General features: G+C 39.6%; 1 long non-coding RNA gene across 1 annotated transcript; it reads left to right on the top strand.

Annotated features, from left to right (window-relative positions):
* The first annotated feature begins 576 nt into the window (after nt 1-576).
* Nucleotides 577-8764, top strand: LOC123243654. Its single transcript, XR_006506053.1, has 3 exons — nt 577-650; nt 6609-6663; nt 8500-8764. It is a non-coding gene; the product is annotated as an uncharacterized LOC123243654 (long non-coding RNA).
* Nucleotides 8765-12027: the final 3263 nt, after the last annotated feature.

Genomic DNA, 12027 nt, shown 5'->3' with positions numbered 1-12027 from the left:
GACTGTAAAGCAAATATGACCTCTAATTATTGTCATCACTTAGAAAGCAACTGTACCATACTATCGTGGAGCTCAGACTTCTGCCTTGGGTGAAGGGCTGCTGGTTTTACTTTTCGGAAGTCCCTTTTATTGTAGCTAGGCGAGTATCAATTTTCCCCTCTGCGCAATGGGGAGAGCCAATTTCTCTCTGACAAAGGAAAGAGTGAAACAGAGAGGGAATGATAGGTAATAATGTACTAAGCGCTTAAGTACAATCCCAGGCAAGTTGCAGTCTGGTCCCTGGAGCCTCACAGCTGTCACCTGTTTCGAACGGTTGTCACCGGATCACACAGGTAACTGGCAGCCTGTGCCAAAGAATCTGCTCAGTGTCAACAACGTAGGCTGGGATGGATCTTCCACTCACATTCTTTTCCCCCTACCTTCTCTCCAGGAATGCAGTTACTGTTTAAAGAGGGCTTTCATCTCGGTTAATTATCTTGAAAGCCAGTCAGAAAGCTACCAGGAAATGCGGGCTTCTCGGAGTGCTTAGCTCTCTCCAATAGCCAGTTTGAGAGAAAGTTGTTCTATTCAAATCAGGGAAAACTTGTCTTTCTGATGGCAGTCCCTGTTTCGCCGCAGTTAAGAGGAAGCTCTTCTGTCTGAGGCTGGAGGTAGGTAGGTGGGGATGGGCAAGGAAATAAGCAGCTCAGTTTCATTTCCAGATTTCTTCGGCGTTTTGGAATCTGTATCCGTACTGCTTCGTTTTAGAACTGGGAACGACTTTAGAAGCCATCCATTCCGACCTCCTTCTTTTACAGATTGGGAAAGTGGAGTCACAGAGAGATTGTTCTGGGTACAAGGTCATACGGGTAGGAAAGAGCAATCAGAATTTGAACCCAGACTCCCTCCAAGTCCAGCACTTTAAAAAGGTTACCTTTGGGTAATCTGGAATGGTTTCCTTGAAATAACAAATGATACTGACTCTTTAGAGTGACAAAAAGGACTTAGCAAAAGTTAAATAGAAATAAGAAGTCCAGAATTTTGTTTTGTTTTCCCTGAATCAGTTTTCACTTCCTCCTTAGAGTCATTCCCTCTGGAACTGGGCAGTTCCCAGAAGCTCCAGTGTAAAGGTTTGTTTGTTAATTCCCCTATTCTGGACTGAGGCATTTGGGGAATCCTGGAGCCCCAATGCTCCACCACCAACCTATTCTAACCTCTCGGGAGATATCTCAGAGACAAGAGCCTGCCTGGCTTTGATACTCTGAGATACACCCATTCCCAAGTCCCCAAAGGCTTCATTTCTGCCATGACTGATTTGGGTTGGTGATTGACTGCTGTAATGGAGCAAGTGCTGAGGGTGTTTATTCCCCTCACCTTTGCAGATGTTACTATGGTTACCAGAAAGGTTAGTCTCCCTCTCTTTCTTTTTATCCAGACCTGCTTCCCCCCTTAACCCTTACCCCCACTGCAATCAACACTCTCCCTATCAAATATTTTTTTCAACTATGGAATCAAAGTTCTCCCATTTAATACACATGACTAAAGCAGATCAAATCCAGGGCTAAACAGTTTCACCCTGTTTTTGCCCTCTAATCTTTGTGTTTAGGACAGAAAGAATGGTTTAGAAGTCCAATCGGCACCATAAGCTCATCTTTCTCCAGCAATACTTTTGCATGAACAAATAGCATAGCACAGTCATCAGTAACAAAATGATGAACCAAGCAGTAAAAGCCTCCCGTGGTTCCTGAATTAAGAAACAGCCTGGCAGAGGCTCCAGTTTAGCTGACTAGAGCTTGGAATCCCAATGGGAACAGAACCAAGTGTTGTCCTTCAGCAAGCACCAACAGGGTTCCCATGAAACCCAACCAGTCTCATTCTATTTAGCCCAAATTATATTCTTATCTTTCAGATCTTCCACAGAGATCATAAGGGTAGTATAAACTTTGGTATAGATGAGTGGGAATGGTCAAGATTAAACTATAGCATATGATAAAGGTCCGTTTAACCCAGCACTTGTCATGATGGCCCATGAATTGAAGAGGAGAATGGATCCATTGCCTCTGTGTAGGTCACTAATGAGGCTGTCCCAATTCTAAACAAGAGCTTTGGGACTCTGGCCTTCCAAAAAGCCCTTGAGAAATGAGAGATTCTCAGTCTAGATTTTATGTTCTAGGTCCTCCCGTTAAACAGTTCTCATTTCTATTGGCTACATAGAACTGCTAGGGACACTCTTACAGACTTAGCCCTGTATAACCAGAACAAAATTTGGGGAGGTCTTTGGAATCAAATTTTCACAAATATGGCAATGGCCTTGGCTATATCCAAGAGGGCCTCCTCTGCCATTAGATCCAGACACTCACCTTGATGGGTGCAATACTGCATATACTAGATAGATGTAACGCCCCTGTGTAAGGGGGGAAATGGGAATTATAAAGATTATGGTTGGGCTAGATGTTTAAGGTTTGGCCGCCAGAAATCAATTAATTCAATTTTGAAATAAAAGAGACCCAAGTCAGGATGACTTTTATGGTGGTTTATTTACACTTAGGAAAGTTGAAGGTAGGGAAAATGAGAGAAACTCTGGCCCAGACCAGAGGCCCAGACCAGGGAGGTTTCAGAGGCCCCAGCAGAGGGGCGCAGAGGTTAATTAAACAAGGCTTCTAGCCATAATGCCTCCTCTAAGAAGAGAGGCCTCCTTGAGGCTAGAGCCTCCAGAAACGCCAAGGGAAGAGAAAGAGAGTCAGCCTAACTTACCCACGTGACAATTCAAAGAGAAGCAGTCTGAGGTCTCTCCTCAGCTCTTTCAACACCAAGTTCAAAGCACCAAAAGCCTCGAACAGAAAGTTACCATCATATTTAAAAGATAGCAGCTTTCATCACTTCCTGCGTCCACCTCCAATTTCAAGTGGACAAATGGCAGCCTCAACACTGTTTTGGACTGTCCAGGGGACAGTCACTTGTCTTTGATTTGTCACTTACTCTCACATGTGGATCACAGACCTCCCCCCTCCCCACTTAATTCTAAGTTGGGTGGGGTGACATTATTCCTGGTGGCTAAAGTCTAAAGAATGAAGGAGGGTGAGCTAATTCCATTTACACACCTTCTTCCTTGCCATACATTGGGCTTAAACCTACATTGACCTCAAACCACAAGACATATTTAGATTAACTTAGTAAGGGAACATAGAATTTCACTAGCAGTAAGTCCGACTATAATGAAAGTAGAAATGTTAACATTCACTGTGATTGTGTAAATATCCCACTAAAGACCCGTCAGTCCTATGTAATTAATAACAGAGCAAAATATACACCCCCATATGACTTCCTCTTTCCAACATGTCCTTTGTGGTGTTAGGAAGGCTTTTGGCTACTCAAGATTCTCGTAAGAAAAGTATGGAACTGGAAAAGAGTAGTTCCTTCTGCTAGTGAGTGCTGGTCTGTTCTTCAAGACTTGCTAAGCCATAGGACATCCAGACTGGAAAAATCAAGTAGACTCAGTCACTTGAGACTCCTGTAAAAGAAGAAAACTGGTATGACCCATTGGGGATCATCTCATGATTTTTTTTTTTTTTACATCACGACTGGACTTTTTAACATAACAATGAAGGACAATCTCCTCCATGTACTTCCTCCTGACATAGAGTCAACATCAGGAGACCCACTTGACATCCATAAACTATCTGTCATACCATATGACTAATTTATGTCCAGTTGTGAACTGCTCTGAAGCCAGTGATCTAAGTCACTGCTCCCTTAGTCTGGACCCCAAAGACCCACTCAAGCCTTGCCCGAGTCTATTTAATTTTGCACCTTCCTTCCCCCCATCTCCCACTCTCCTTTCCCCTTCTCTATTAAAGGATCACTGATTTAGATCTAAAAGGGATCTCAAATTTTACAGAAGAGCAAACAGGCCCAGGGAGGTTAAATTACTTACTTAAGGTCATGGAGGTAGTAAGTATCCAAGACAGTATGAATAGCTGGAGACATATAGACACAAAAGAGTTAATTTACTCTCCCAGCACCACAATATTGTGTTAGAATCCATAAAAATAATTTCATCATGACAAGGCACTCAAAAGAACATGCATCTCTCCTAAATATATACATACCCTAAAACGATTCAAATAATTTTTTTTGTTGTTAATGTTACTTGCCATCTTAGAGTCAATACTATTTATTGGTTCCAAGGCAGAAGATCAGGTAAGGGCTAGGCAATGGGGGTCAAGTGACTTGCCTGGAGTCACAGAGCTTGGAAGTGTCTGAGGTCAGATTTGAATCCAAGACCTCACATCTCTAGACCTGGCTCTCAAACTATTTAAAAAAAAACACCAAACCCTAATTTATTAAAAAAACAAACAAACAAACAAACTCCTCTGTTTTGTTTTTAGATCTCTAATTAGAAGAGCAGTAAGAGCTAGATAATGGGGTTAAGTGATTTGCCGGGGTCTCTCAGCTAGGAAGTGTCTGAAGGCAGATTTGAACCCAGGACCTCTAGACTTGGCTTTCAATCTACTATCTACTGTCACCTAGCTGCCCTGAGCCAATGTTCTTCCTCCCTTTACCTCACTGCTTTGTAGCCTAGCTCTGATACATAAGTTTTTTGTATTATCTTGCCCCATCCAAGATTACTTCCTGGCCATCTCCATATCAGGTTCCTATTCAGGGATTCTCTTCCTCCTCCCCTCTAGTACCTTAGACTTCACCCTGGCTCTCTTGACTCCACTATAAGACTTAATTAGATAATCTGGTAATTTAATGAACTCTTATACAACTAAATGAACTTATGTTAATTCTGTCTAGTCCCAGATTTCTATGTAATGTTGTCCTATCTACTCTCCCTTTACCCTTCCTCCCTCTTTTCCATCTTCCCTTTATATGTTGTCTCCTCCCCATTAGAAGATAAATCTTTTGAGGGCAAGAAGTGCCTATCTTGCACTTAGCACAGTTCTTGGCACATAGCAAATACTTGATAAATGTTCTGTCTATTTATTTATCTACTTATCTCTTTGTATCTATCTCTATCTCTATATCTACTTACTTCTCTACCGGCCTCTTTCTTTTGTTCTCTCTGCTAGTATCTTTATCTCTCTATTTACTTCTCTCTATCTATCTTACTTTCCTGGACCAGGAGTCAGGAATATCTGTATTTACATTAGTCTCAAACACTAGCTGAATGACTGGGTAAATTACTCTGTCCATCTCAGTTTCCTTGATTGTAAAATGGTGATAATATCAGCACCTTCCTCCCAAGGTGGTTAAGAGGATTAAATAAGATAACATTTAAAAAACACTTAGCACGGGGTGGGGCAGCTGGGTTGCTCAGTGGATTGAGAGTCAGGCCTAGAGATGGGAGGTCCTAGGTTCAAATCTGGCCTCAGGCACATCCCAGCTGTGTGACCCTGGGCAAGTCACTTGATCCCCATTGCCCACCCTTACCACTCTTCCACCTAAGAGCCAATACACAGAAGTTAAGGGTTTAAAAAAATAATAAAAAAAAATAAAAAGTACTTAGCATACTGCTTGACACATAGTAGGTGCTTAATAAAAGCTTATTCGCTTTTTTACTCCCTTTCCTTCCCTCCTTCTCCATCTCTTCTTTGTCTATATATCCATCCATGTAATCTATTAATTTGCTTTTAGACTTTTTCTTCATCTCTCATTTATTCCTCTTTCACTCTCAATTTTACTCTACTTATTTTTACTTCTAATTTTCTTTCCCACACCTCCTAACTCCCTAGCTTCTCTCCACTTATCTCTACTTTCTCCATCTTCCCATCTCTTCTTTCTCTGTCCATGCCAATGCTCTGTCCCAGTCATTATACTTTCTATTGACCAATCCTCATCTCTCTGGACCTTCTGTTCCTCATTTCTTTTCCTTTCCCTTTTCACATTCAAGACTCTTATGCAATTTTCCTTTTCATAGATCACACTTTATGCCCCTTGTTTACTCCATTTGCTTGGGGCCCAGGAGGCTTGACCACTTGTCTATCTCCAGTCTCTTCAAATTTGTCCAACAGGTTCATCTTTATTTGGCTCCTCCTATCTTTCTTACTTTAATTTCTGTTTCTTCCTCCTTTACTTTATTTGTTTTCCCCTCTCCTTTAATTTCTTCCATCAAATCTTTTGATTTTTTTCTTTCCCATATCATATTTCAAATTATGTTCTTATACTGATACACCGTGGTACAATCAAACATAACAGACTTCTCTACTAGCACCAATGTAAGGATCCAGAGCAATGCTGAGGGACTTATGAGAAAGAAAACTAGCCACATTCAGAGGAAGAACCATGGGAGGAGAAACACAGAAGAAAAACAACTGCTTGAACACATGTGCTGATGGGGATATTATTAGGGATGTAGACACTAAACAATAACTCTAGTCCAACTATCAATAATATGGAATTAGGTCTTGATCAATGATAAGTGTAAAACCCAGTAGAATTGTGCATCGGCTAAGGGAGATTGGGAGGTTTGGGGGAGAGGGAAAGAATATGAAATATGTAACTAGGGGAAATATTCAAAATTAAAATTAAAAAAATTATGTTCTTATTATACTAGTTCATATCCTCCAATACTCCTTGGGTCTGGCATCTATTTATTTTCAAATCCACTTTTTTTTTCCTTCAAGGGCGAGATTTGGCATGTCTGGGGCTGGGAGTTCAAAGCTTTCTGAAGTTGATCAGGTAAGTATGGCTTTACTATTCAAATTCACAGCTCAGACTAAGTAGGTCTAGAGAAAGCCTAGTTACATAGGTTGAAGGTATTTAAGGCTATACATCTCTCCCTGGCACTACCCCATTGGTTCCTTTTATCTATTATCCCTGGATTGGTGACCACCTTTCAATATTCAACATGGTTCCATATTGGCCAACAGCCCATAGGTCTCTGATCATCCCTCTCCCTCTTGTGAGCAGTCTTGTCTTTCCTTTTCTCTTCATTGCACTCCATTAGCATCAGAACCCACATTCTGTACCCATTGACCATTTCTTTGACGCCCACACCAACCTCACTCTCACTTAGAAGTTGGTGGTGAGGCAAATTAAGGCAACTCAACTGTGGGGCTCTGGTGAAGCTGTGTTTCTCACAGTTCCTAACATAATTCTCAGAGGCATCTAGATATCTCTGCTGGCTTTCTTGAAGCATGTAAGCTTGGGAGTTTTTTTCCTGCCTATGTTGGACAAGGTGGAGGGGATCAGGAGAAAAGAAATTTGGTAAACTTGTGTGGATTGTTACAGATTAAACCAGGCTACATTTTTCTTTCCCAGCTACACTGCGAGGGAACCAGCTCCCTTGGAAAGCAATGGTTAAAAAAGTTTATAGTTACCAACTTCCTGGTTTTGATTTTTTGTCTGTCTGTAAAATTTCATCTTACACTTAAAACAAAAGCCTGAATTCATAGGGTGTCCCAAAAATCTTAGTGCCATTTAAAACTTTAATAGGTAATTTGAATAGCTTAAATAGTTGAAAATGGCTTGAAGACTTTTGGGACATTTTGTAATTGTCAGAAAGGTCATTTTCAGCTGCCTTATGACTAAAGGCGTCCCCACGAACACTAATACTCTGGCATTTAAACTGAGCAGTGTGATATAATGGAGCCTGGAAGACTTGAATTCAAGTCTTACCTTTGAAACATATTGGTTGTATGTTCCTGGGCAAACTATCCAACTTCTCAGTGTTCTATGCATCTCTCTATGGAACTAAGTTGCAGAAGAGTTGTTGAACTATATATATTGTGAGAGCCTCATTCCAGTGAAATCAGAGATCTGGCCTAAATAAAAAAAAAAATTGGCTTAGGTTTTGGCTTCAATGAGAAAAGGTAGATAAGATTCTAGAATGCTTTAAAGTCCTCATGGATTCCCAGAATCCTTGGGAAACTGCTGTTAAGTTCTAGCTCAGCCCAAGCCCACAGGGCCATTGCTAGATCAATACCTGTTCAGTAGCAATTGGAAACTGAGAGGATGCCCACCAATTGGGGAATGACTGAACAAGTCGTAGTATATGGTTGTAATGGAATGCCACCACACCATAAGAAATGATGACCAGGATGATTTCAGAAAAACCTGGAAAGACTGACATGAACTGATACAAAGTGAAATGAGCAGAACCAGGAGATCATTGTAGATAGTAACTGCAATCTTGTTTGATGAAGAAGCATGAATAACTTAGCTATTCTCAGCAATACAGAGATTTAAGACAGTCCCCAAGGATTAATGATCAAAAATTCTATCTGCCTTCAGAGAAAGAATTAATGAGGTCTGAAAACAGACCAAAACATACTATTTTTCACCTTCATTTTTTTTTTTGTTTCAGCTCTTTCCATGATTGGGCTTGTAAAGTATCAGGCTGCTTACCATCTCAGGGAAAGGGGCAGAAAGGAAAGGAAGAAAGAATTTGCCTCAATTAAAATAAAAGATTAAAAATTGTTTTTACTTGTAATTGTGGGAAAAAATTTTTTAAATGTCCCTTTGGCATGGATGTAGTTGGCTACTAACTATGGGTATGTCTTTTTACCTCTCTAGATCTCAAATTCTTCATCTGTAAAACAGAGAGTGTATATGAGACAGAGACCTAGCCTTGGAGACAAGCAGACCTGGGTTCAGGTGTCATATGCTGGTTGTGGAACCCTAGGCAAGTCATACGATCTCTTAATGGCCCTGGAAACTCTCTAAGACTATCAGGAATACGTGGGAGACAATGTGTATGTATTGGTAGAAAGAGTTCCTCACCCAGACTTTCTGATATGAATGAAATAAAAACACAAAATAAAACATAATATTGTTTATACACCTGTATCATGGGATTATTGGGAGAACTGGGTGAGAAAAATATATAAGGATCTCTGTAAACCATAATGTACCTTATAAACTATTATTATTTTTACCTTGAAAATATGGGGAATATTGAGTTGCTTAACCAAGCATACCTTCCTTTCTTTTCTTTCCAATGTGAATAGCTGACCAGTGAATACTCTCTCTTTTTTTAAAATGATACTCACTTTTTAAATAGTTATCACCTTCCAATGACTACCCCCACCAGTCCACACTCCCATAGAATTCTCCCTTGTAACAAAGAAGTACTTTTTAAATAAAATAAGCCAACACATTGGCCATGTCTGACAGTGTACTGCCTTGTTCTGCCCCAATAGTTCACCATTTTTCTTTGTTGAGAGTAGGAAGGCAATAAGGGTTATTTCTTTGCTGACCTTCATACCATAGTTTAGAAACACACCACCTCTATTCCTAATGGCACCTCTTTGGCCCAAATCTCGGAGTCCCAATTGAACTCACTTCCACCAGCTTCTTATTATGCAAATGGGTGAGATTTGGTCGATCTCACTGACATCCAGCTGCAGAGATGGAGAAAGGAAAGCTGGGACATTGGTTTGGCATTTGGTCATTGTGTCCTTCTCACAAAGCCAGGTACCATGGCAACCATTTGATCCCAGAGATTTGGCTCTAGCGAGCATGTTCCATTAGGTCAACAGAATCATTCAGAATTTGCTGGATGTCCGAGATAAAGAGATGTGTGGGTCTGTGGGCACATACACATGTGTGCATACATATTTTCTTAACATCTCATTGACCAAGTCCTCAGTCTTTTTCAAAACATCTCTTATATAGTTCCTTCTTTCTCTATCCTCATACTGATCCTGTTTCCTCACCTCACACTGAATTCTAGAATCAGGTCTTTTTTTTTTAATTTTATTTAATTGATTAATTAAGAAAAATTTTCCATGGTTATATGATTCATATAGAACCAGGTCTTCTGTTCCATCTATAGATGGCTGATAGATTAACTTATCTTGAACATGGCTTATTAATTGGGGGTGAAGGGAGAAAAGGGGTGAGTATTTACATAATATCTACTGTATGCCAACCACTGTGCTAAATGCTTTTTATAAATATTATCTCATTTTATCCTCACTACAACCCTCTTAGGTAGGTGATATTATTATCTCCATTTTATAGTTGAGGAAACTGAGACAAACAGAGGTTAAAATACAGGCCTAGGATCACACAGCTAGTCAGTGTGTGAAGCTTCATTTGAACTCAGGAATTCCTGACCCCAGGCCAATTGCTGTATCCACTGTGCCATAGAAAACCACTGCTCTTTACTGCCTACAGCATCAACAAGAGGTATCATTGTATACTAGACTGAGCTTTGTCTTGAAGTCAGTATGATGAATCCAAATCCCACCTGGCCACTTATTAGCTATATAACCCTGAGCACATTTCTCTGGGTCTTATTTTCTCATCTGTAAAATGAGGAGATTGTTTTTGATGAGGTTTGAGGTCCTTTCTAGCTCTAAATCTATGATGGTCTGATCCTAAGATACTCTGTCTAGCTTTCAAGGTCTTCTATAACCTAGCCCCATCTGATCTTGCCAAACCTTTTTCCACTGTTCCCCAGCCCACTTCAGTGAGAGCAGTTCCCTCACTGTCCATGGTCATGTACTCTTACACACACACACACACACACACACACACACACACACACACACAAATATACATGCATGCACTCACATAAATATCCATTCATCTGTCTATCTATCTATCCATCACTCTACCTAACTATTTAACCCTCTGTCTACCTACTATCTATCCATCCATCTATTTATCTATCCATCCATTCACCCATCTATCTATCTATCTATCTATCTATCTATCTATCTATCTATCTATCTACCTAACTATATAACCCTCTGTCTACCTACCATCTATCCATCCATCTATTTATCTATCCATCCATTCACCCATCTATCTATCTACCTGTCTATCTACCTGTCTATCTACCTGTCTATCTACCTGTCTATCTATCTATCTATCATCTATCTATCTATCTATCTATCTATCTATCTATCTATCTATCTATCTACCTACCTACCTACCTGTCTATCTATCTATCTATCTATCTATCTATCTATCTATCTATCTATCTGTCTGTCTGTCTGTCTGTCTGTCTACATCTATCTATCTATCTATCTATCTATCTATCTATCTATCTATCCATCACTCTACCTAACTACATAACCCTCTGTCTACCTACTATCTATCCATCCATCTATTTATCTATCCATCCATTCACCTATCTATCTATCTATCTATCTATCTATCTATCTATCTATCTACCTAACTATATAACCCTCTGTCTACCTACCATCTATCCATCCATCTATTTATCTATCCATCCATTCACCCATCTATCTATCTACCTGTCTATCTACCTGTCTATCTACCTGTCTATCTACCTGTCTATCTACCTGTCTATCTATCTATCTATCTATCTATCTATCTATCTATCTATCTATCTGTCTGTCTGTCTGTCTGTCTGTCTGTCTGTCTACATCTATCTATCTATCTATCTATCTATCTATCTATCTATCTATCTATCCATCACTCTACCTAACTACATAACCCTCTGTCTACCTACTATCTATCCATCCATCTATTTATCTATCCATCCATTCACCTATCTATCTNCTACCTACTATCTATCCATCCATCTATTTATCTATCCATCCATTCACCTATCTATCTGTCTGTCTATCTATCTATCTATCTATCTATCTATCTATCTATCTATCTATCTATCTCTCTACCTAACTATATAACCCTCTGTCTACCTACCATCTATCCATCTATCTATGTATCTATGTATCTATGTATCTATCATCTATCTCACCTCTTCACCTTTGCTCATGTTTCTGTTATAACATAAAATTCCCTCTCCTTTCCCCCCTATTTAATTCAATTTAATTTAGCAAACATTTATTAAGAGCCTACTAAGTGAAAGACATTTTTCTGGGTGTTAGGGATACAATAACAAAAAAACTTGAGTCCTCATCTTTAAGAAGCTTATGATCTTCATGACAAATCAAACCTTACACATATGAATCCATTAGAAGACAATTCAAAATAAGACATAAAACTAAATTAGGATAAGAACTTTAGAACTTTTAGGACCTAAGCAATCATTTCATCCAACTCTCACATTTTATAGATGGTGAAACTGAGACTCAGAGAAGTTAAGGGACTTGAACAAGGTCA

The sequence above is a fragment of the Gracilinanus agilis genome, chromosome 4, assembly GCF_016433145.1.
Source record: "Gracilinanus agilis isolate LMUSP501 chromosome 4, AgileGrace, whole genome shotgun sequence".
NCBI lineage: Eukaryota > Metazoa > Chordata > Mammalia > Didelphimorphia > Didelphidae > Gracilinanus > Gracilinanus agilis.
Note: the sequence above shows the minus strand (reverse complement) of the source record. Positions and strands in the feature narration are given on the sequence as shown.